Source organism: Astatotilapia calliptera, chromosome 1 (assembly GCF_964374335.1).
Source record: "Astatotilapia calliptera chromosome 1, fAstCal68.1, whole genome shotgun sequence".
Lineage (NCBI taxonomy): Eukaryota > Metazoa > Chordata > Actinopteri > Cichliformes > Cichlidae > Astatotilapia > Astatotilapia calliptera.
This window is the reverse complement of record NC_137422.1, coordinates 489805-516347: the sequence shown is the minus strand read 5'-3', so window position 1 is coordinate 516347 and position 26543 is coordinate 489805. Positions and strand designations below refer to the sequence as shown.

General features: G+C 40.5%; 4 long non-coding RNA genes across 4 annotated transcripts; 1 reads left to right on the top strand and 3 right to left on the bottom strand.

Moving 5' to 3' along the window:
* Positions 1 to 345: 345 nt before the first annotated feature.
* LOC145420689 (uncharacterized) lies at positions 346 to 12746 on the bottom strand. The gene is made up of 2 exons (XR_013902682.1): positions 7578 to 12746; positions 346 to 7364 (listed from the first exon to the last, which is right to left on the bottom strand). It is a non-coding gene; the product is annotated as an uncharacterized LOC145420689 (long non-coding RNA).
* A 340-nt stretch (positions 12747 to 13086) lies between these two features.
* On the bottom strand, positions 13087 to 14084 carry LOC145419400 (uncharacterized). The gene is made up of 2 exons (XR_013901345.1): positions 13943 to 14084; positions 13087 to 13729 (listed from the first exon to the last, which is right to left on the bottom strand). It is a non-coding gene; the product is annotated as an uncharacterized LOC145419400 (long non-coding RNA).
* Positions 14085 to 19204: 5120 nt separating this feature from the next.
* LOC145431335 (uncharacterized) lies at positions 19205 to 20202 on the bottom strand. The gene is made up of 2 exons (XR_013912189.1): positions 20061 to 20202; positions 19205 to 19847 (listed from the first exon to the last, which is right to left on the bottom strand). It is a non-coding gene; the product is annotated as an uncharacterized LOC145431335 (long non-coding RNA).
* A 5593-nt stretch (positions 20203 to 25795) lies between these two features.
* On the top strand, positions 25796 to 26180 carry LOC145429759 (uncharacterized). The gene is made up of 2 exons (XR_013910051.1): positions 25796 to 25930; positions 26020 to 26180. It is a non-coding gene; the product is annotated as an uncharacterized LOC145429759 (long non-coding RNA).
* The last annotated feature ends 363 nt before the right edge of the window (positions 26181 to 26543 follow it).

The following is a 26543-nucleotide window of genomic DNA, read 5'->3' as shown; positions in this document are numbered from 1 at the left end:
CGTGTGGTGCAGAGATATATTGCCATTGAATTTAGACAACGAAAGCTTGGCTCACAGAGCAGCTGCAACACGAACAAAAAACATTAAATAGCAACATGATGTATTATATTATATTATAGTGCAAACAGATATCAAGTGGAAGACAGTCTGGATGGTCCCCCATAAATATTTGATTGTAAATGTAACCCAGGTCCCACGTAGCTATGGTAAAGCTAGAGTATGTAGTACAATGAGACTGGGCCTGGGTTCGTAGTGCTACTAGTAATTGATAGGTTTGTAGCTTGTACCTATCCGCTGGAACGTTGAAGACAATATAATTACACTGCAAAGCAAGACACAAGCAGGCTGGTTTACTCATGCATGAGGGAAATCTGGCTGGAGCCAAGTGTCGTCCCACCACCTAGCCTCCATCAGACTCTCAGCCAGGCTCCCCATAGCACTCCTTTTATTGTGGTTACATGAATATGCATAGGGTCATTAACATATGACATCTTACATAGGTATACATGTGAACAAAGAATACTGTGTGTGTGTGTAATCTATGCCGGAACACTCTGTAGAGGGAGTGAACGCACTCCCCCTTCATGCTACACAGAGCTGTTACTTTAGGATGAAACATCCTTTCAATCCACCAATGATTATATACACTTCTAAGCATATATGAGTAAATATTTCTAAGCATAAATGACAATCAACAATACAAATCTAACATTTCCCCCCTTTTTGACCTTTATGCTTGAAAAGTTCCCAGTTATGAATACCTCATGTCTGACAGTTTCAATGCAAACATTGTTATATTCAGCATATGTCAAATCACCCTAAATTACTGAAAAAATACACAGTTTAACAAATGTATTAGCAGTTATCTCATTCCTCATTGATCTCATCTCATGGCAAACTGCATCCTACAAGCAAACAAAGAAATTGTTAATTTAATAGTGAAAATAAGAAAGTAACATTTTCAAAAACATCTCAGCTTGGTGATGCTTCCTGCGGGTGTGCAAATCACATGTCTCTCTGCAGAGTGGTTTGAGTTCTGCAGGGCGTCATGAATGTCTCTTCCAGTTGTTTCCATCATTGTCCATAGGACCAGAGTCCAAATGTACGTAGAATAAACATTCAAACATACCAGTTGGTTTTGTTGTTTGTCAACATGGGTCTCAGCTATTTCCAGAGCTGCAGACCTCTCAGCACTCTAGTTTTATGGCCTCCCATTACCTCATTTCAGGCCTTCGTCCTGTGAGGGGGATATTTATGACTCCTTCATTGTCCACGCTCTGCAGAGAAACACCTCTGTGAAAACGGTGCAGGGTTCAGTTGTCTTACTGCTGTTATGATCCCAGCAGCCTTCAGAGTGTCATCGTATGTACAGTATAGTGGCACCGCATTAGGTGATGTTCATAGGAAACTGCTGTCATCACCACCATAGCTTCTGGTTCCTGTGCTTTCACAGAATCATGATGTCATCCTCGACCTCCTTCTGCGCTGTCGATGGAGCTTGGCACGCTCCCCTCATCCCTCGAGTTTTCATGTTCCAACGCTGCTGAAGGTTTAAGGCAGAGCACGTCGTACACCTTAGCTGTCTTCCTCAGCGTCAATATTGAATCTTTCATTTTATTTAAAATCTCCTGGAAGCTTAGTAGCACAGCTCTCTGTGTGATGTCTGCTGTGCTAAAGATGATCTCTGATCCTCCTGAAGCCTCTCTCCTGGCCTCAGCTCCCATCTTGTGGACGATCCTCTCAGGCACTCCTTTTCGTCACGCATAGTCCTGATTTTGGGCCTGCTGGATCTGTCTCAAAACACTCAGCTTCTCCGCCTTCCTCCGGGTTCAGCTGATTCAGCCGTCACGCCTCGCACTTGGTTGCCTTAGAGTTGATCAGAGGCTGGAGGTTGAAGTGCGAGCTTACCCTACGGGGGCTCAATCAGCACTCCCCCCTCACCACTGAAACAACCAAGTGTGAGATTTCTCTATTGTGCTGTCTTGGGGGTGCTGGGGTTTCCTGGGACCTCGACCTCTTTGCAGTGGCTCCAAGGTCTGATCTCATGATGGGCCCCAACCAGCTTGACCTTTGACCTCAACCACTGCCTGGGCTATGCCTGGAATGTTTCTCCTCACTGCTGCACCTGTATTTCAGAAAAACTTCTATTTGGAGAGCATGTCAACAATCATCAAACCACATTCTTTAGTTCAGTGAACTTCACTTATAGGCCATCAAAGCCTCATCTGAACATGGATGCACCACTTGCATATGTTTAATACTTGTAAATAAACGGCTAATCACACAAATCACTGCAACAATAATAGTAAACATTGTTTAATGTTAATTCTGGACCCCACCTCTTGACGCATGGACACTCTCATGCGTCAACTCACCAAACCTGGATCCCTGTCTTAAAAACTGGCTCCACCAGGAGCCTGCATACACAAGATCTGGAAATAAAATCAAACTTCACACGTATAAACAATTATATCAAAAGAGTAATAAGCATTCAGCACGGGCAAGACAAGTGTCATGTGCAGGTTTTCTCAAATCATTAAATCACTATTATTACCATAATTCGCCTCAAACATGGATCATCCCATGTGCTCAGTTAACATTAATGTAATCGGTGACTTCTCTTAAGCAAAGTCACTCCACTCACATATTATTATTATGGGCTCAAAGTGGCCAGCAAAGAGCCCATAATAAACTATTCCATAAATACCGTAATCTCTTATTTGTTTTACTCATGTCACTTGTCCATTTCAGCTGAATCTTCCACAGCATTCTCAAAGAAACAAACATTAGCAATACACATTGACTGTGGTCAGATGGAGGTCAGACACAGGTCAACAGGTTCCAGAGGTGCCATAAAAACACCATAAAATCAACCATCAAAGTAACGTCACATTTTCCCAAAACACAGTGTAACAGCATCACCACTCATAACCTGTAAACACAGTTTTCCTAGCACATAAACCCAAAAATCCTGTAGTAGGAAAAACATCAACCAGGTGTCCTGGTATAAATCATGTGAGCAAACCACATGAAGAACTGTAATGCTCGCTGAATCCTTTTTTTTTTAGGCTGGGACATAATTGTCCCAAATAAGTGGCTTTCTCAATCGGTCGTATAGCACTTTCAAACAAAATCAGTGCCTGTTCAAAAGATAAAAAATGAAAAATAACAAATTATCAAACCAAACTTTCAGTGCACTGTGAAAGTATCAAAATAAAAAGGCCTTGTTAAGTCATGACACAAGCTCCTCATCAACTTCACAACAGGAGAAGAATCATCAGCTAGATTCACTCCAAACCAACCATCAGCTGCACAACACACAACAGTCTAATGTCTTATTAACTTATGAGTTTAATCACCAGGTCTGTGCTCTTCACTCATTTAGGCCACAGATCTATTTTATTCAATTTTCCTTTTTCCCTTCATCATAAAACATGTGACATGCTGTCATGCACTTCACAAAAGACGTTTGTTCTGACGTATTCAGAGTTGTATATCTAGATACAGAATTCACTCGCACATCAAAGCAGGGAACTCAGTGTTTTAGAGTTTCCACTCAAACACATCTCATCCACTCGTGCTAGAATTCAATCACCTTTCATTAATCTAAAACCGATCAACTAATTTGCATATCAGCCATTAACCCACTAAGTTGACAGGACAACAGGAAAGCATGTTCAAAATAGTATCACAAAAGACAATTTCCCTCATACAGTAAATTACTTGCTGCATCAATCAAGCAGGAAGCTTCTCCCAATTTACCATTTTAACACTAAATTTATTGCCTGATCACTGATTCATCAAACCAGGATTTTTTTTTTTTTTCCCCCACAAAGGGTAAATTGTTGTCCTGCAACTTGGAGAGTCAATTTTTTTTAGGATAAATTCAGTATTTGATAACAAGTGTCTGCTAAATTGACACTATTTTAACACTGATGAAAGATAAACTAATTTTCATTGCAGGTTTGTGTAATTAGACAGGTCTAATGCATGTCTGTGGAGCTGCATATGCAGCAGAGCATGTTCTTAAAGCTGCCTTTCCTACACACTTCTCTGCTATTATTTGATCATTTCTTAACTAATGTGCTATGAGTCTTCATGAGTCATTTTGTGTTTGGAATTGTTAGTAAAGTTAATTCATGTTCTGCTTGTTTGTGTGATTTTGTATGTTTCTATTTGTTTCAGACTCCTTCACAATTTTCCAACTTAAGCAGTCAGTTTTCTTTTCCCCAGATTTGATTTCCCACATTTAATAACAGCATTCCTCTGTGTTTCCACTTACTCTCACTCTGTTGTCCTCTCCCACTTGCAACAGTCCCCAGCCGGCAGTTCTCCTTCAGCTTTGTCCTGTGTTCCACTGTCTCTTCTTGCCATTTTACTCCACAGGTGGCAAATGTCAAACTCCAACAGTCTCCTCAGTTCTCCTCGAAAGTTTTCTTCACATGCATAGTGAAGTTGCAGCTTGTTGTAAACACAGTGCCATTCATCCGATCAGTCAGGATGATGGGTTTGCTCTTCTCTGATGCTGTTTGTCCACATTGCTGCTGCTTGCTGAGACTTTTTGCTCAGGACTTGATGCTGTCTCTTTATCTGCCATGTTATTGCTTTGGAGCTGCATTCTTCAGGGAGGAGTGAGCTTGCTTGTGAGTTTGTGAGGTTGAGAAACACATTGCGCTGTATATAAGTCAGCCAGAACTTGGCCTGCATGTTTCCAATGATGTTTAACTATAAATTTCTTCCGTCCGACCGCTGCATGTGGAAAATTGATACAGGTCTGCTTTTCACCTGAAAGTGACAAACTAAGACATGTTCATTATCATCACTGCTTAATCAACACACATCTCTCTCTCTCTCTCTCTCTCTCTGTCCGTGTTTGTGTGAACAATCCTTTCTTAAAGCAGAAAATGACATTGTAGTTGTTTTTTGGCTGATCAACACAAAACCTTTTTCCTATGATTATTTTTCTTCGTCTACAATGTAATTTGTCTCTTTTTCACTTTTTCCCTTTACAATAGCTTGTGATCTGCAAAATCACTGCTCTCACTCACAATCAAAGGCAATTACTTTTGCACAGTGCACAAAAACACTGTGATGTCAGACACATTCACACTCACTTTTTCATCTGCATAAATAAATCATATGGCTGGAGATATGTGCCATGGTGATCCATAGGCATGATCACCAGTTTATTTAATTATTTTTAATCCAACAAAACAAATAAACAAAAACATGATGCTGATGCTACGCACACACACACACGAGTCAAGGTGCAGAAAAACTGCTCATGGAAACGCTGCACACTCTCTGTTTCCCCTCTCTTTGAGTAGTTCTCAGACAGCTCCTGATCTGATAATGTGTAGCTTGCTCATCAGCTCAAAAAACAAAAACAAAACTGCAATGCGACATCACACAGTAGTTGCAGCATATTAGTTGTTTTCACAGATGTGCTCTATATCTCAACAATGGCTCATAATAAGACGACAGTCTTCCACACAGGTCAAGTGCCTCTATGCACTTCATGAGTTTAAATATTTACCTATATCACTTCACCTCACATGTCATTGTACTGAATTTGAGCAACCACAAGCTTAATGTAGGTTACTTTTAACAACTATCCACCTCAATGGTTTGGCACACAGGCTGTTGTCGAACAGGGCAAGCTAAAGAGTTAACATTTTGTGTCAGCAAGGGGTGGGGGGAAAGCCACCCACCAGAGCACAGCTGCTGATGTGGGCTGGCCTTTTCCACACACTCCTGGCTGCTTAGGAAACCATGATAACAACAACAGTCGGTGTCGCAGACCACGTGTTCTACTCCGCACACACTCACACAACAACAACAACAAATATCCTCACTCACAACCAACAAAAATTAGGCCTATTGTCTCAACGCAGTCTCACACAGTGACCACGTGCTCTGCCGCACACAGTGGCAAAGACTTACATAGCAGTGATCACGCGCTTTATCGCACACAGTGATAAAGACTTTCAACGCAACCTCACACAGTGACCGCGTGCTTTGCTGCACACAGCGGCAAAGACTTAAACTTACTCGGTGTTGCTTAGCGTGTAATGTAGCCTCGAATCCCGCCGATCGTCATTCATCGAGGAGAAAGGACAGACAGCGAATCCACAGGAACTTCCTGGCTGACGTCAGTCTTTCAGCGTGCCTCTCCCCCCCCCTCGGTGAATGCGATCCCAGGGCTCCGGCATCGAAGGACCAATTAATGATAGGCTTGTAGCTTGTACCTATCCGCTGGAACGTTGAAGACAATATAATTACACTGCAAAGCAAGACACAAGCAGGCTGGTTTACTCATGCATGAGGGAAATCTGGCTGGAGCCAAGTGTCGTCCCACCACCTAGCCTCCATCAGACTCTCAGCCAGGCTCCCCATAGCACTCCTTTTATTGTGGTTACATGAATATGCATAGGGTCATTAACATATGACATCTTACATAGGTATACATGTGAACAAAGAATACTGTGTGTGTGTGTAATCTATGCCGGAACACTCTGTAGAGGGAGTGAACGCACTCCCCATTCATGCTACACAGAGCTGTTACTTTAGGATGAAACATCCTTTCAATCCACCAATGATTATATACACTTCTAAGCATATATGAGTAAATATTTCTAAGCATAAATGACAATCAACAATACAAATCTAACAGTAATGATACCTGATACCCTCTAATTTAACTAATAAGGACCACCACAACTGTATTTTACACAAATTTATCCCTCACCGGGTATTTGTTTAGACAAAAAGAAATGAATAAAATAAACAGTTACTTTTATAAAATGAATTGAATTCAAATGAACAAACAAAAATACTGTAAATGTGACTACATGGATTTTCAATAAAAGATTATCAACACAAAATACCTCTTTCTTTAGTGCCAACTGTTATTTCAGTTACAACAGCTCACACCTTTAAAAGGGATGAATTTCAACCTTTGATAATAACTTTGATTAAAACTACAACACTTACTCAATTTAAACTAAATTTGTAACAGTGGGCCCCCACACACAAACACACACACACTTTAACCTGTCCACACTACACCGGTAGCACAGTGCTTGTTGCAGGCCTGATTCGAAGTTCGGGTGCGGTGAGGCCTAAAACTGATGGCCGCTTCACTCAAACTGAGCAATAAACAAAATACGTGCACTTTAGTTCCAGTTAGTACTCACAAGTCCAATGAGTTTGTTAGTGGGGCAATCAGAAACGGGCAGTTAGCAGTTAGTTCACCAGTAGTGAAGACATTCAGGGGTAAGAAAACAGTCAGGGGCGAGGAAATAGCAGGGTCCATCCGGGCAGAAACCTCTCTCTCCCTCTCCTTTCAGAGCGTCCCTCGGCTTCTAAACATATTAAAACACTTGAGCTAACAATACCAAATGCTATCACATAACGATTTAGCATTAGCATGCTTTGACTGAAAATCACAGAGCTAAACATACAGCATGGCATCACAGCACATAACGCGGTAAGCTGCGCTAATTAGCAAGTCGCTAGTTAGCATCACTATAACGAATAGTTACAGTACAAATGTCAAGGCACACAGTCTCATTTACCTCTTGCAGATCACAAATAAGTAATATCAGGACCACGGGTAGTCGACCTCAATGATACACTTAGATGCAAAATCCACACCACGTTTGCCTTACGACATCTCTCTCTTCGGACTTAGCTTCTGTGTCCGCTCCCACAGATTCACACAAACTGTTACCACTCGTCCCGCCCCCATAACAGAGAAGAGTGACATTGACTGGCTCGTCAGCACAACAACCAATGACAATACAATATTGAGATAACTGACATTAGATGGGTAAATAAGCTTAGGTTACACCCCAACATATTTAGTGTGCACAGAAAATGAACTCTAAATCATGAAACCCTTTTATTTATTGGACTCTTAACTGTAAATGAAATACATTTGTACTTGCATTTGATTTTTAAACCTTTTATCAACTATTTATATTTTAACCACTTTTTATAACAGTAGACTTTTTCTTTATACTGCAAGCCCGAATAATTGCAGACAGGGCTACATAAATAAGGTGAAAGAAGTCTCTTTTAAAATTCTACATAAATGTTATCCAGCCAGTCACTACATGGTCAAATTTAAAAGGGACATAAATACTAATTGTACTTTCTGTGGGGATCATCCAGAAACTGTGACACATCTTTTTTGGTACTGTTCTTTTACACAGAGATTTGTTATTGTCCATATTTTAAGGGAGTTTTCTTTACGATGGGAAAATGTTTTATTCTGTTTCTTTAAGTTTTTCTAGCAATACAAAGTCCTGTGTCACCCCTAAGGTTCAAACATGTAAAGTGAAACACACACGTTTCATAGCACATGAAAATAAAAACTAACTAACTATTAAATCATGATACATCCTAAGTGCAGAGCCAGCACTGGATAGTTCAGGTGTACTATAATCAAGCGGTAATGACAAGAACTGCTAAGATACCAAGAACATACCCACAGAAACAAACAATGCTGTTACCAATATTTTTATCTGTACGATATCAATGGAACTGATAATATGAAATATTAGTCAGATATTGCTTTTTTTTCTAGTATGAATATAAAAAGAAATAAATTAAATAATTACTGAAGTGTATGCAGTGACTTTTAAGATGACTTTATTGACCAAATCATGGTCAAATCATAGCACTGGGTTACTTAAAAAAAAAACCAGCATGAGAACAGATTTTGTTATCACGAACACTTTTCTGCCCACCGTTTCAGCAAATTATTCTTTAAAGCATGAACCCCAGGCAGAGCACTGAGTACCAAGACCCACGAACACCTTTTGAATTACTTCAAAAGTGTACCTTAAGTCCTTTAGATAGTCCAGGTTAAGTGCATAGATGAGTCCAAGAAAAAGTGCAACTGCATTAGGGAAATCACAGACGTCATTGAGGACAATCTGATCCTCAATCACCAGGGCAATGCTTGTTATTGTTGGGCTTGAGCAGATGGTCCGAAATTGTGTCAAACATTGATATTTGACATCACAACAGAGAGATGAATCTGGCAGGTCTACCAGAACGAGTAAGAGCTGACCTAGAAAAGAACCCAGACTTTGTGGTCGCAAATTCTACAAAATGGGAGAGACACGTGATACATAGACTTCAGCTTGATATTTGACATCACAACAGAGAAGCAAGTCTGGCATTGATATTTAACATCACAACAGAGAAGCAAGTCTGGCATTGATATTTGACATCACAGCAGAGAGACTGGATGTGATGTCAGAAAGATGACTGTGATGTCAGAACCCTCTAAATGTTGTAATTTACAGATGGTAAATGGCCTGTATTTGTATAGCGCTTTACTAGTCCCTAAGGACCCCAAAGCACCTTACACATCCAGTCATCCACCCATTCACACACCGGTGACGGCAAGCTACATTGTAGCCACTGCCACCCTGGGGCGCACTGACAGAGATATTTAATTCCAAATGATTTGACTGCATCATTGCGTCTTTGAGTTACAAACTCTCTATCAACTTTGTGAATAAATTCACGTCCCCCTGTGACCTCATAATTACACCACAGTTCAGATAGCATGAATGAGTCATGAGGTCACACCAACAGTGACATCAGCAGTGACATCACTAAAGTTGCCAGGTGAGTCCATAAATAGAACCCGTGACGTGGAGCAGGTACCGCCATTTTGCACCTTGTGAGCAGCCTGAAAGTGTTGGCCCAACTGGTCTTAAACTAAGAAACACTAAAGTTAAATTTGAAAACCATTTAAAACAAAACATCCCCATTCTAAAATGTCATGTGACAATCTGATTGGCTTACGGAGTGATGATGTCACAAGGACTATGTTGCCTTTGATCTGAAGTCTATAAATAGGGGTCAGAAGCAGCAATTAATCAGTTTGTTCACAGCCTTCAAACGTTCGACCAGAGATCCATTTGGAAATATTTCTAAGCCTTTTCAGAGTCACTGTGCACAGGCTCCAACATGCCTCCACGAAAAGGCCAACAAAGACAAAAAGATTATGCTGCCTGTCCTTTGTGTTCTGGCCGGCCAATCTCTCCAGGAGAAATTGTGCGGCCAATCTCTCCAGGAGAAATTGTGCGGCCAATCTCTCCAGGAGAAATTGTGCGGCCAATCTCTTCAGGAGAAATTACCACGGATGGTGTCTTATCAGTCCTAAGAGCATTACAGGAAAGTCAGAAGGAAAAATCTGACCTACATTACAAAATTAAACAAATTGAAGAAGAGAAGCTTCAACTAGTGGAAAAGTGCAGACAACTGGAAGCACGAAATAAAGACCTGGAAGAAAAACAGCAACGCCAGCCTGATATAAAAATGATCAACGAGGGCTCGGGAGTGAAGTTTGGTGAAGGACGAGAGAAGATTTTTTCTCGTTTTCTTTCATCAGGAACACAGAGTGCTGAATTAAAAGAAACATCTGCCCAGCTTCAAGGAAAGAAAGCTACTATTGAGGAGATACAGTGGGATCTCCAAAACATTGAGAAACAGAATCAGGTGCTTCGAGGAAAGCTCAATGCAGCGGAGAAAACAATTGAAAAAATCCACCAACAGAAGACTGAACAGGAAATACAAATGCAGGACGAACTCAAAGCCATGCAGAAATTGTACAACGATCTGAAAGTCAAGTGTGGTGAAACAAAGCGCAAAAATAAAGAGCTTCTTGAAGAGAAAAAGCAACAGGAAGAAGAAAAACGTATTATCCAGGACTTTGAGAGAAGGCATCTAGAATTGCAAGAATTTTATAATAAAGAATATGAGGAAACACTTCAACTGAAAAGAGAAAAGGAAATACAAATGAAGGACAAACTCAAAGCCACACGGAAATTGTACAACAATCTGATAGTCAGGTTTGGTCAAATAAAGCGCAAAAATAAAGAGCTTCTTGAAGAAAAAAAGCAACAGGAAGAAGAAAAACGTATTATCCAGGACTTTGAGAGAAGGAATCTAGCATTGCTAGAACTTTGTGATGAAACTCCTGAACTGCAAAGAGAAAAGGAAATACTGGAAAAACGATGTTCAGAGATGCAGTGTAGGATTGATGGAATGAAGAGAAAACACTCAAAGGTCATTAATGAGATGTTGTTGAAGTCCAATGACTTGAAGAGCCAAATAATTGAAATGCAGGCACAAAAGCAACAACAGGAGAAAATACATGAAGACCTGCAGCGTACGAGTCAAGAAATCCAGAGAAAAAACGAGCTGTTAGAAGAGATGCACAACAAAAAGCAAGAAAAGCTTAGAAAAAAACAAGCAACCTTAAAAGAAATGAAGCAAAGATGCCAGCAACTCGAGCAGCAGAATGCAGAAACAAACGATCAGCTGAGAACCCTTATCCTGGAGAACGAGCTCGTGGAAAAATACCTGAAAAAGAAGAAAAAAGGCTGGTTCTGCCGCTTATTCAGATGATTTAGCCTCGTCCTCCTCCACCTGTGCCCCATCTTACTTTGCACCTCTCCTGTCCCCCCCAACACATATTCTCCACCTTCTTCATCTTTTTTCACCCTCCCCCCCCCAACCAGTCCCAGCAGTTGACTGTCCCCTCCTGAGCCTGGTTCTGCTGGAGGTTTCTGCCCGTCAAAAGGCAGTTTTTCCTCACCACTGGCTGAAAAGGTGGCGCACGAAGAGAAACTGCACTCCACAAAAAAGCAACGGGAAAGATTTATATCCAAAGTGAATTGGCTGGAGAAGAAAGAGCGCCACTTCCAAGAGGAATTGTACCAGTGAATCCTCCTGTAGAGTCTCCATCAACACCACCTTTCCTCAATTCTGATGATGGATTACCACCAGTTGATTGTTAAAAATTAACTGCTAAAATAGGCCATTAGAAGTATACTTCATCTTGTCTCCCTATATCATGGCTGGGCATTCTCAGTCCTCGAGGGCCGGGGAGGACTGAGATTGCCCAGCCACCCCCAACCGGTCGCAGCAGATGGCCGTCCCTTCTTGAGCCTGGTTCTGCCGGAGGTTTCTTCCTAAAGGGAGTTTTTCCTCTCCACTGTCGCCCAGTGCTTGCTCAAAAGGGGATCATTGGATTGTTGGGGTTTTCTGGCTTTTACTGTAGTGTTTTCACCTTACAGTATAAAGCAGCTTGAGGAGACTGTTGTTTTGCCATGATGCAAATTGATGCACATCTATTATAGCATCAAAGTAAAACAAAAAAACTAAAGTATACTTCAATGAAACGAATCACAATGTCTAATCTGGCAAAAAGAAAAGAAAAAAAGCTTCCACCTTTAAATAAAAATCCAAATCACAAACACATTCTGATTTTTGTTGTGTTTTTTTTGTGTGTTGTCACATATAAAATCTTTGCACTCCGTCACGGTCTCGGTGTCTGCCCGGCCGGCTCCGCAAGGCTACATATGTTTATTGTGTTGCTGCTTTCTTCCACTCGTCATTCTGCCGGGGCGGAGCTCAGGCCCACGCACCTGTCTGCAATTACGCTGCAACGTGTCCTGTCTGTATGGAGACTGAGCTGCCAGAGTAATAATGTAGATACAGGCCTCTTTCTCCTTCTGCTGCTGTTCATGGTTTTATTCCATTGATGTTGCTATCATTTGTAAATATATTTATTTGCTGTTATTTTATCAATTTTCTACTACTGTCGTTCATGTATTTAATTTTTGTATTTAAATATGATTTTTTTAAGTAATGCTGCGAGATGGACAGTTAAATAAAGGTTTCATTGAATAAAAAAAGATTTAAAGATGACTGGTGGCGGAAGCAGAGCACAGACTGTCTATCGCTATCGTGTGGTGCAGAGATATATTGCCATTGAATTTAGACAACGAAAGCTTGGCTCACAGAGCAGCTGCAACACGAACAAAAAACATTAAATAGCAACATGATGTATTATATTATATTATAGTGCAAACAGATATCAAGTGGAAGACAGTCTGGATGGTCCCCCATAAATATTTGATTGTAAATGTAACCCAGGTCCCACGTAGCTATGGTAAAGCTAGAGTATGTAGTACAATGAGACTGGGCCTGGGTTCGTAGTGCTACTAGTAATGATACCTGATACCCTCTAATTTAACTAATAAGGACCACCACAACTGTATTTTACACAAATTTATCCCTCACCGGGTATTTGTTTAGACAAAAAGAAATGAATAAAATAAACAGTTACTTTTATAAAATGAATTGAATTCAAATGAACAAACAAAAATACTGTAAATGTGACTACATGGATTTTCAATAAAAGATTATCAACACAAAATACCTCTTTCTTTAGTGCCAACTGTTATTTCAGTTACAACAGCTCACACCTTTAAAAGGGATGAATTTCAACCTTTGATAATAACTTTGATTAAAACTACAACACTTACTCAATTTAAACTAAATTTGTAACAGTGGGCCCCCACACACAAACACACACACACTTTAACCTGTCCACACTACACCGGTAGCACAGTGCTTGTTGCAGGCCTGATTCGAAGTTCGGGTGCGGTGAGGCCTAAAACTGATGGCCGCTTCACTCAAACTGAGCAATAAACAAAATACGTGCACTTTAGTTCCAGTTAGTACTCACAAGTCCAATGAGTTTGTTAGTGGGGCAATCAGAAACGGGCAGTTAGCAGTTAGTTCACCAGTAGTGAAGACATTCAGGGGTAAGAAAACAGTCAGGGGCGAGGAAATAGCAGGGTCCATCCGGGCAGAAACCTCTCTCTCCCTCTCCTTTCAGAGCGTCCCTCGGCTTCTAAACATATTAAAACACTTGAGCTAACAATACCAAATGCTATCACATAACGATTTAGCATTAGCATGCTTTGACTGAAAATCACAGAGCTAAACATACAGCATGGCATCACAGCACATAACGCGGTAAGCTGCGCTAATTAGCAAGTCGCTAGTTAGCATCACTATAACGAATAGTTACAGTACAAATGTCAAGGCACACAGTCTCATTTACCTCTTGCAGATCACAAATAAGTAATATCAGGACCACGGGTAGTCGACCTCAATGATACACTTAGATGCAAAATCCACACCACGTTTGCCTTACGACATCTCTCTCTTCGGACTTAGCTTCTGTGTCCGCTCCCACAGATTCACACAAACTGTTACCACTCGTCCCGCCCCCATAACAGAGAAGAGTGACATTGACTGGCTCGTCAGCACAACAACCAATGACAATACAATATTGAGATAACTGACATTAGATGGGTAAATAAGCTTAGGTTACACCCCAACATATTTAGTGTGCACAGAAAATGAACTCTAAATCATGAAACCCTTTTATTTATTGGACTCTTAACTGTAAATGAAATACATTTGTACTTGCATTTGATTTTTAAACCTTTTATCAACTATTTATATTTTAACCACTTTTTATAACAGTAGACTTTTTCTTTATACTGCAAGCCCGAATAATTGCAGACAGGGCTACATAAATAAGGTGAAAGAAGTCTCTTTTAAAATTCTACATAAATGTTATCCAGCCAGTCACTACATGGTCAAATTTAAAAGGGACATAAATACTAATTGTACTTTCTGTGGGGATCATCCAGAAACTGTGACACATCTTTTTTGGTACTGTTCTTTTACACAGAGATTTGTTATTGTCCATATTTTAAGGGAGTTTTCTTTACGATGGGAAAATGTTTTATTCTGTTTCTTTAAGTTTTTCTAGCAATACAAAGTCCTGTGTCACCCCTAAGGTTCAAACATGTAAAGTGAAACACACACGTTTCATAGCACATGAAAATAAAAACTAACTAACTATTAAATCATGATACATCCTAAGTGCAGAGCCAGCACTGGATAGTTCAGGTGTACTATAATCAAGCGGTAATGACAAGAACTGCTAAGATACCAAGAACATACCCACAGAAACAAACAATGCTGTTACCAATATTTTTATCTGTACGATATCAATGGAACTGATAATATGAAATATTAGTCAGATATTGCTTTTTTTTCTAGTATGAATATAAAAAGAAATAAATTAAATAATTACTGAAGTGTATGCAGTGACTTTTAAGATGACTTTATTGACCAAATCATGGTCAAATCATAGCACTGGGTTACTTAAAAAAAAAACCAGCATGAGAACAGATTTTGTTATCACGAACACTTTTCTGCCCACCGTTTCAGCAAATTATTCTTTAAAGCATGAACCCCAGGCAGAGCACTCAGTACCAAGACCCACGAACTCCTTTTGAATTACTTCAAAAGTGTACCTTAAGTCCTTTAGATAGTCCAGGTTAAGTGCATAGATGAGTCCAAGAAAAAGTGCAACTGCATTAGGGAAATCACAGACGTCATTGAGGACAATCTGATCCTCAATCACCAGGGCAATGCTTGTTATTGTTGGGCTTGAGCAGATGGTCCGAAATTGTGTCAAACATTGATATTTGACATCACAACAGAGAGATGAATCTGGCAGGTCTACCAGAACGAGTAAGAGCTGACCTAGAAAAGAACCCAGACTTTGTGGTCGCAAATTCTACAAAATGGGAGAGACACGTGATACATAGACTTCAGCTTGATATTTGACATCACAACAGAGAAGCAAGTCTGGCATTGATATTTAACATCACAACAGAGAAGCAAGTCTGGCATTGATATTTGACATCACAGCAGAGAGACTGGATGTGATGTCAGAAAGATGACTGTGATGTCAGAACCCTCTAAATGTTGTAATTTACAGATGGTAAATGGCCTGTATTTATATAGCGCTTTACTAGTCCCTAAGGACCCCAAAGCACCTTACACATCCAGTCATCCACCCATTCACACACCGGTGACGGCAAGCTACATTGTAGCCACTGCCACCCTGGGGCGCACTGACAGAGATATTTAATTCCAAATGATTTGACTGCATCATTGCGTCTTTGAGTTACAAACTCTCTATCAACTTTGTGAATAAATTCACGTCCCCCTGTGACCTCATAATTACACCACAGTTCAGATAGCATGAATGAGTCATGAGGTCACACCAACAGTGACATCAGCAGTGACATCACTAAAGTTGCCAGGTGAGTCCATAAATAGAACCCGTGACGTGGAGCAGGTACCGCCATTTTGCACCTTGTGAGCAGCCTGAAAGTGTTGGCCCAACTGGTCTTAAACTAAGAAACACTAAAGTTAAATTTGAAAACCATTTAAAACAAAACATCCCCATTCTAAAATGTCATGTGACAATCTGATTGGCTTACGGAGTGATGATGTCACAAGGACTATGTTGCCTTTGATCTGAAGTCTATAAATAGGGGTCAGAAGCAGCAATTAATCAGTTTGTTCACAGCCTTCAAACGTTCGACCAGAGATCCATTTGGAAATATTTCTAAGCCTTTTCAGAGTCACTGTGCACAGGCTCCAACATGCCTCCACGAAAAGGCCAACAAAGACAAAAAGATTATGCTGCCTGTCCTTTGTGTTCTGGCCGGCCAATCTCTCCAGGAGAAATTGTGCGGCCAATCTCTCCAGGAGAAATTGTGCGGCCAATCTCTTCAGGAGAAATTACCACGGATGGTGTCTTATCAGTCCTAAGAGCATTACAGGAAAGTCAGAAGGAAAAATCTGACCTACATTACAAAATTAAACAAATTGAAGAAGAGAAGCTTCAACTAGTGGAAAAGTGCAGACAACTGGAAGCACGAAATAAAGACCTGGAAGAAAAACAGCAACGCCAGCCTGATATAAAAATGATCAACGAGGGCTCGGGAGTGAAGTTTGGTGAAGGACGAGAGAAGATTTTTTCTCGTTTTCTTTCATCAGGAACACAGAGTGCTGAATTAAAAGAAACATCTGCCCAGCTTCAAGGAAAGAAAGCTACTATTGAGGAGATACAGTGGGATCTCCAAAACATTGAGAAACAGAATCAGGTGCTTCGAGGAAAGCTCAATGCAGCGGAGAAAACAATTGAAAAAATCCACCAACAGAAGACTGAACAGGAAATACAAATGCAGGACGAACTCAAAGCCATGCAGAAATTGTACAACGATCTGAAAGTCAAGTGTGGTGAAACAAAGCGCAAAAATAAAGAGCTTCTTGAAGAGAAAAAGCAACAGGAAGAAGAAAAACGTATTATCCAGGACTTTGAGAGAAGGAATCTAGCATTGCTAGAACTTTGTGATGAAACTCCTGAACTGCAAAGAGAAAAGGAAATACTGGAAAAACGATGTTCAGAGATGCAGTGTAGGATTGATGGAATGAAGAGAAAACACTCAAAGGTCATTAATGAGATGTTGTTGAAGTCCAATGACTTGAAGAGCCAAATAATTGAAATGCAGGCACAAAAGCAACAACAGGAGAAAATACATGAAGACCTGCAGCGTACGAGTCAAGAAATCCAGAGAAAAAACGAGCTGTTAGAAGAGATGCACAACAAAAAGCAAGAAAAGCTTAGAAAAAAACAAGCAACCTTAAAAGAAATGAAGCAAAGATGCCAGCAACTCGAGCAGCAGAATGCAGAAACAAACGATCAGCTGAGAACCCTTATCCTGGAGAACGAGCTCGTGGAAAAATACCTGAAAAAGAAGAAAAAAGGCTGGTTCTGCCGCTTATTCAGATGATTTAGCCTCGTCCTCCTCCACCTGTGCCCCATCTTACTTTGCACCTCTCCTGTCCCCCCCAACACATATTCTCCACCTTCTTCATCTTTTTTCACCCTCCCCCCCCCAACCAGTCCCAGCAGTTGACTGTCCCCTCCTGAGCCTGGTTCTGCTGGAGGTTTCTGCCCGTCAAAAGGCAGTTTTTCCTCACCACTGGCTGAAAAGGTGGCGCACGAAGAGAAACTGCACTCCACAAAAAAGCAACGGGAAAGATTTATATCCAAAGTGAATTGGCTGGAGAAGAAAGAGCGCCACTTCCAAGAGGAATTGTACCAGTGAATCCTCCTGTAGAGTCTCCATCAACACCACCTTTCCTCAATTCTGATGATGGATTACCACCAGTTGATTGTTAAAAATTAACTGCTAAAATAGGCCATTAGAAGTATACTTCATCTTGTCTCCCTATATCATGGCTGGGCATTCTCAGTCCTCGAGGGCCGGGGAGGACTGAGATTGCCCAGCCACCCCCAACCGGTCGCAGCAGATGGCCGTCCCTTCTTGAGCCTGGTTCTGCCGGAGGTTTCTTCCTAAAGGGAGTTTTTCCTCTCCACTGTCGCCCAGTGCTTGCTCAAAAGGGGATCATTGGATTGTTGGGGTTTTCTGGCTTTTACTGTAGTGTTTTCACCTTACAGTATAAAGCAGCTTGAGGAGACTGTTGTTTTGCCATGATGCAAATTGATGCACATCTATTATAGCATCAAAGTAAAACAAAAAAACTAAAGTATACTTCAATGAAACGAATCACAATGTCTAATCTGGCAAAAAGAAAAGAAAAAAAGCTTCCACCTTTAAATAAAAATCCAAATCACAAACACATTCTGATTTTTGTTGTGTTTTTTTTGTGTGTTGTCACATATAAAATCTTTGCACTCCGTCACGGTCTCGGTGTCTGCCCGGCCGGCTCCGCAAGGCTACATATGTTTATTGTGTTGCTGCTTTCTTCCACTCGTCATTCTGCCGGGGCGGAGCTCAGGCCCACGCACCTGTCTGCAATTACGCTGCAACGTGTCCTGTCTGTATGGAGACTGAGCTGCCAGAGTAATAATGTAGATACAGGCCTCTTTCTCCTTCTGCTGCTGTTCATGGTTTTATTCCATTGATGTTGCTATCATTTGTAAATATATTTATTTGCTGTTATTTTATCAATTTTCTACTACTGTCGTTCATGTATTTAATTTTTGTATTTAAATATGATTTTTTTAAGTAATGCTGCGAGATGGACAGTTAAATAAAGGTTTCATTGAATAAAAAAAGATTTAAAGATGACTGGTGGCGGAAGCAGAGCACAGACTGTGTCTATCGCTATCGTGTGGTGCAGAGATATATTGCCATTGAATTTAGACAACGAAAGCTTGGCTCACAGAGCAGCTGCAACACGAACAAAAAACATTAAATAGCAACATGATGTATTATATTATATTATAGTGCAAACAGATATCAAGTGGAAGACAGTCTGGATGGTCCCCCATAAATATTTGATTGTAAATGTAACCCAGGTCCCACGTAGCTATGGTAAAGCTAGAGTATGTAGTACAATGAGACTGGGCCTGGGTTCGTAGTGCTACTAGTAATGATACCTGATACCCTCTAATTTAACTAATAAGGACCACCACAACTGTATTTTACACAAATTTATCCCTCACCGGGTATTTGTTTAGACAAAAAGAAATGAATAAAATAAACAGTTACTTTTATAAAATGAATTGAATTCAAATGAACAAACAAAAATACTGTAAATGTGACTACATGGATTTTCAATAAAAGATTATCAACACAAAATACCTCTTTCTTTAGTGCCAACTGTTATTTCAGTTACAACAGCTCACACCTTTAAAAGGGATGAATTTCAACCTTTGATAATAACTTTGATTAAAACTACAACACTTACTCAATTTAAACTAAATTTGTAACAGTGGGCCCCCACACACAAACACACACACACTTTAACCTGTCCACACTACACCGGTAGCACAGTGCTTGTTGCAGGCCTGATTCGAAGTTCGGGTGCGGTGAGGCCTAAAACTGATGGCCGCTTCACTCAAACTGAGCAATAAACAAAATACGTGCACTTTAGTTCCAGTTAGTACTCACAAGTCCAATGAGTTTGTTAGTGGGGCAATCAGAAACGGGCAGTTAGCAGTTAGTTCACCAGTAGTGAAGACATTCAGGGGTAAGAAAACAGTCAGGGGCGAGGAAATAGCAGGGTCCATCCGGGCAGAAACCTCTCTCTCCCTCTCCTTTCAGAGCGTCCCTCGGCTTCTAAACATATTAAAACACTTGAGCTAACAATACCAAATGCTATCACATAACGATTTAGCATTAGCATGCTTTGACTGAAAATCACAGAGCTAAACATACAGCATGGCATCACAGCACATAACGCGGTAAGCTGCGCTAATTAGCAAGTCGCTAGTTAGCATCACTATAACGAATAGTTACAGTACAAATGTCAAGGCACACAGTCTCATTTACCTCTTGCAGATCACAAATAAGTAATATCAGGACCACGGGTAGTCGACCTCAATGATACACTTAGATGCAAAATCCACACCACGTTTGCCTTACGACATCTCTCTCTTCGGACTTAGCTTCTGTGTCCGCTCCCACAGATTCACACAAACTGTTACCACTCGTCCCGCCCCCATAACAGAGAAGAGTGACATTGACTGGCTCGTCAGCACAACAACCAATGACAATACAATATTGAGATAACTGACATTAGATGGGTAAATAAGCTTAGGTTACACCCCAACATATTTAGTGTGCACAGAAAATGAACTCTAAATCATGAAACCCTTTTATTTATTGGACTCTTAACTGTAAATGAAATACATTTGTACTTGCATTTGATTTTTAAACCTTTTATCAACTATTTATATTTTAACCACTTTTTATAACAGTAGACTTTTTCTTTATACTGCAAGCCCGAATAATTGCAGACAGGGCTACATAAATAAGGTGAAAGAAGTCTCTTTTAAAATTCTACATAAATGTTATCCAGCCAGTCACTACATGGTCAAATTTAAAAGGGACATAAATACTAATTGTACTTTCTGTGGGGATCATCCAGAAACTGTGACACATCTTTTTTGGTACTGTTCTTTTACACAGAGATTTGTTATTGTCCATATTTTAAGGGAGTTTTCTTTACGATGGGAAAATGTTTTATTCTGTTTCTTTAAGTTTTTCTAGCAATACAAAGTCCTGTGTCACCCCTAAGGTTCAAACATGTAAAGTGAAACACACACGTTTCATAGCACATGAAAATAAAAACTAACTAACTATTAAATCATGATACATCCTAAGTGCAGAGCCAGCACTGGATAGTTCAGGTGTACTATAATCAAGCGGTAATGACAAGAACTGCTAAGATACCAAGAACATACCCACAGAAACAAACAATGCTGTTACCAATATTTTTATCTGTACGATATCAATGGAACTGATAATATGAAATATTAGTCAGATATTGCTTTTTTTTCTAGTATGAATATAAAAAGAAATAAATTAAATAATTACTGAAGTGTATGCAGTGACTTTTAAGATGACTTTATTGACCAAATCATGGTCAAATCATAGCACTGGGTTACTTAAAAAAAAAACCAGCATGAGAACAGATTTTGTTATCACGAACACTTTTCTGCCCACCGTTTCAGCAAATTATTCTTTAAAGCATGAACCCCAGGCAGAGCACTGAGTACCAAGACCCACGAACACCTTTTGAATTACTTCAAAAGTGTACCTTAAGTCCTTTAGATAGTCCAGGTTAAGTGCATAGATGAGTCCAAGAAAAAGTGCAACTGCATTAGGGAAATCACAGACGTCATTGAGGACAATCTGATCCTCAATCACCAGGGCAATGCTTGTTATTGTTGGGCTTGAGCAGATGGTCCGAAATTGTGTCAAACATTGATATTTGACATCACAACAGAGAGATGAATCTGGCAGGTCTACCAGAACGAGTAAGAGCTGACCTAGAAAAGAACCCAGACTTTGTGGTCGCAAATTCTACAAAATGGGAGAGACACGTGATACATAGACTTCAGCTTGATATTTGACATCACAACAGAGAAGCAAGTCTGGCATTGATATTTAACATCACAACAGAGAAGCAAGTCTGGCATTGATATTTGACATCACAGCAGAGAGACTGGATGTGATGTCAGAAAGATGACTGTGATGTCAGAACCCTCTAAATGTTGTAATTTACAGATGGTAAATGGCCTGTATTTGTATAGCGCTTTACTAGTCCCTAAGGACCCCAAAGCACCTTACACATCCAGTCATCCACCCATTCACACACCGGTGACGGCAAGCTACATTGTAGCCACTGCCACCCTGGGGCGCACTGACAGAGATATTTAATTCCAAATGATTTGACTGCATCATTGCGTCTTTGAGTTACAAACTCTCTATCAACTTTGTGAATAAATTCACGTCCCCCTGTGACCTCATAATTACACCACAGTTCAGATAGCATGAATGAGTCATGAGGTCACACCAACAGTGACATCAGCAGTGACATCACTAAAGTTGCCAGGTGAGTCCATAAATAGAACCCGTGACGTGGAGCAGGTACCGCCATTTTGCACCTTGTGAGCAGCCTGAAAGTGTTGGCCCAACTGGTCTTAAACTAAGAAACACTAAAGTTAAATTTGAAAACCATTTAAAACAAAACATCCCCATTCTAAAATGTCATGTGACAATCTGATTGGCTTACGGAGTGATGATGTCACAAGGACTATGTTGCCTTTGATCTGAAGTCTATAAATAGGGGTCAGAAGCAGCAATTAATCAGTTTGTTCACAGCCTTCAAACGTTCGACCAGAGATCCATTTGGAAATATTTCTAAGCCTTTTCAGAGTCACTGTGCACAGGCTCCAACATGCCTCCACGAAAAGGCCAACAAAGACAAAAAGATTATGCTGCCTGTCCTTTGTGTTCTGGCCGGCCAATCTCTCCAGGAGAAATTGTGCGGCCAATCTCTCCAGGAGAAATTGTGCGGCCAATCTCTTCAGGAGAAATTACCACGGATGGTGTCTTATCAGTCCTAAGAGCATTACAGGAAAGTCAGAAGGAAAAATCTGACCTACATTACAAAATTAAACAAATTGAAGAAGAGAAGCTTCAACTAGTGGAAAAGTGCAGACAACTGGAAGCACGAAATAAAGACCTGGAAGAAAAACAGCAACGCCAGCCTGATATAAAAATGATCAACGAGGGCTCGGGAGTGAAGTTTGGTGAAGGACGAGAGAAGATTTTTTCTCGTTTTCTTTCATCAGGAACACAGAGTGCTGAATTAAAAGAAACATCTGCCCAGCTTCAAGGAAAGAAAGCTACTATTGAGGAGATACAGTGGGATCTCCAAAACATTGAGAAACAGAATCAGGTGCTTCGAGGAAAGCTCAATGCAGCGGAGAAAACAATTGAAAAAATCCACCAACAGAAGACTGAACAGGAAATACAAATGCAGGACGAACTCAAAGCCATGCAGAAATTGTACAACGATCTGAAAGTCAAGTGTGGTGAAACAAAGCGCAAAAATAAAGAGCTTCTTGAAGAGAAAAAGCAACAGGAAGAAGAAAAACGTATTATCCAGGACTTTGAGAGAAGGCATCTAGAATTGCAAGAATTTTATAATAAAGAATATGAGGAAACACTTCAACTGAAAAGAGAAAAGGAAATACAAATGAAGGACAAACTCAAAGCCACACGGAAATTGTACAACAATCTGATAGTCAGGTTTGGTCAAATAAAGCGCAAAAATAAAGAGCTTCTTGAAGAAAAAAAGCAACAGGAAGAAGAAAAACGTATTATCCAGGACTTTGAGAGAAGGAATCTAGCATTGCTAGAACTTTGTGATGAAACTCCTGAACTGCAAAGAGAAAAGGAAATACTGGAAAAACGATGTTCAGAGATGCAGTGTAGGATTGATGGAATGAAGAGAAAACACTCAAAGGTCATTAATGAGATGTTGTTGAAGTCCAATGACTTGAAGAGCCAAATAATTGAAATGCAGGCACAAAAGCAACAACAAGAGAAAATACATGAAGACCTGCAGCGTACGAGTCAAGAAATCCAGAGAAAAAACGAGCTGTTAGAAGAGATGCACAACAAAAAGCAAGAAAAGCTTAGAAAAAAACAAGCAACCTTAAAAGAAATGAAGCAAAGATGCCAGCAACTCGAGCAGCAGAATGCAGAAACAAACGATCAGCTGAGAACCCTTATCCTGGAGAACGAGCTCGTGGAAAAATACCTGAAAAAGAAGAAAAAAGGCTGGTTCTGCCGCTTATTCAGATGATTTAGCCTCGTCCTCCTCCACCTGTGCCCCATCTTACTTTGCACCTCTCCTGTCCCCCCTAACACATATTCTCCACCTTCTTCATCTTTTTTCACCCTCCCCCCCCCAACCAGTCCCAGCAGTTGACTGTCCCCTCCTGAGCCTGGTTCTGCTGGAGGTTTCTGCCCGTCAAAAGGCAGTTTTTCCTCACCACTGTCGCCTCGTGCTTGCTCAGAGGGGATTGTTGGGGTTTTCTCCCCTCCTCCTTTCCCCCCTTCATTTACTTGTTTAACTTTTCTTTTGTTGTTTCTGTAGTTACTTGTTTTACTTTTTTCAACTTATGTAACAAAATAATAAACCAATTGAATTTATCCTTTGAGTATTTTTCATCTAATCTTTACAGATTTAAGCTCTGTCTTTTATTTGCTTGTTAAAACCCCATCAATGGTGAAGTAAAAACCCTGGGATATGGTTTAAAACGTTGAAATAGACTAACCAACTAGTCTGAAACTAAGAAACACTTAAATATTACGTTAAATTGAAAACAGTTCAAAAGAAATATCCCCATTCAAAAATGTCATGTGATAATCTCATTGTCATAGGACATCATCACTCCAGCAGTTCAATAAGGCTGATCGAAGGGTACAAAGAAAGGGGCAAGGCAAACTGATGCAAAACTAAACTTTAACCTAAACTGGGTGAACTAAAACACAACATGAAGAACCCTGACATGAACATGAACAAACCTGGACATGAATACATGAAAAAAAGCACATTCCTGTGTTTGTGACCCCCTCCCCAGCCTGTTGAATGGTGGGGGGAGGCTGTAGTCTTTTATTATAGGCACAGCCTATGTGAGGGTTCTGTTTTCTTCTTTAGTAAACGTCCTGCCTTTATGACCCTTTTGGTGAGCAGGAGGTCACACAAATGCATCCCCAAAAACACACACACATGGACACGCATACACACACACACAGACACATGCACACACATGCACACACTCACATGCACACACATACCTAGAAACTAGAATTCTGTGATCTGTTGTGTACACGTAGCCTGGGTTTTGGAGTAAGTCGCGTTTCCTGCCGCAAACGTAAAAGAAGTCCAAGGGTGAAATACACTGCAAAGTATTTATTGGGCAGTACGTGGTGTGTGGATGGTTGACGAATGAAGTGAAATTGTGCGCTAAGCAGAAGTGAGTGTGTCTGACGTCACGGTGTGTGTGAAAAGGTATCCAGCTGGGGCAGACATGATTCTGCAGGTCACCTGCCCAGTGGACAAAAAGAAATAAAATATTTGTGTGGATGAAATATGAATGATAACATGAAGAGTGTTTGGTGTTTCTCAGTTATGAGCTGCAGTCTATCTGGGTCAGATATAAACCAAGTTTAGCTGGAGTTTATTTTCGTTGTGCTGACTTTTTACAGTCAGTTACAATAACTCGTACTGCGTGAGCTAGCATGACGGAGTTTCTATACAGCTGGGTGGTGCTATGATGTTACTGATAGTCAGTGTTGGTCAAGTTACTTGAAAAAAGTAATCAGTAACTAATTACTGATTACTTCCCCAAAAAAGTAATCCCGTTACTTTACTGATTACTTATTTTCAAAAGTAATTAATTACTTAGTTACTTAGTTACTTTTTAAAAACACGATTTACAACCTGAGTAGGTGATAAAGCGATAGATTTTTCAGCCCATGTCACGGACCCAGTTCCAGGGATTCGGGGTCCGTGAGCAGTGTGGACTACTATTGTAGTTATTATTATTATTATTATTATTATTATTATTATTATCATTATTGTGGTTGTTGTTATTATGGTTGTGTCTGCTGTCCTGTTTTTCCGTGTTGGTGTACTGTCAGGTGTTTAGGGGTGTGTGCTTGTGTATGTGAGGGTGCGGTCGTGGCAGGCACTTTTAGGCCTGGTGGGTGTGGCCCTGCCAGCTGACCGGTCCCACCCAGGAATCCACACACACCTGGCGCCGATCAAGCCTCGTCAGAGGAGCTTCAAAACAGTGTGGCTGAGAGCTCCTCGACGCTGGATCGTTGAGTGACTTCCCGTCAGTCTTAAGTGTATTGTGCAAGGTTAGTGCAAGTCTACTGTTAGGTTTTGTACTCACGGCTGCCTTTGGTATGCGTGTTTCCTCAGGAGGAATTGTGGCGACCAGGAGGCAGCACACGGAGAGTACACAGGGAACGGAGACAGAGCACGGGATAAAGGAGAAGACACGGAACGGGAGTTGGGATCGCACGGGGGGATTTATTGTTGTTCGGATTGTCACCACTGTAAATAAACACTGTTGCACTGTAGAGTCCTGCATTTTGGGTCCTCCTTTCCCCACATCCCCACGGTCTGCCAGCGAGACCGTGACAGCCCAATTCTACTTTTTCTGCATAATCCATCATACAAAATGTAATCAAATGGAAAAGTCTCTTTTTTTAACTTGTTTTATTAGTTTTAATCTTTTAACTTCATGCATCAAGCAAACATTTAATTATATGCAACATTCTCTGACTTGAATAAATTAGTTTAACATTTAAACCTATTTTCTGCACATTCCAGCTCATAAAATAAAATATTTTTTGTGTTTACACTCAGTCTTTCAAATAGATGCAAGTAAAACACAGCAGAAAATAAATAAAGTCAAAGACTCAGCGGTCCTGTTGCTCTAT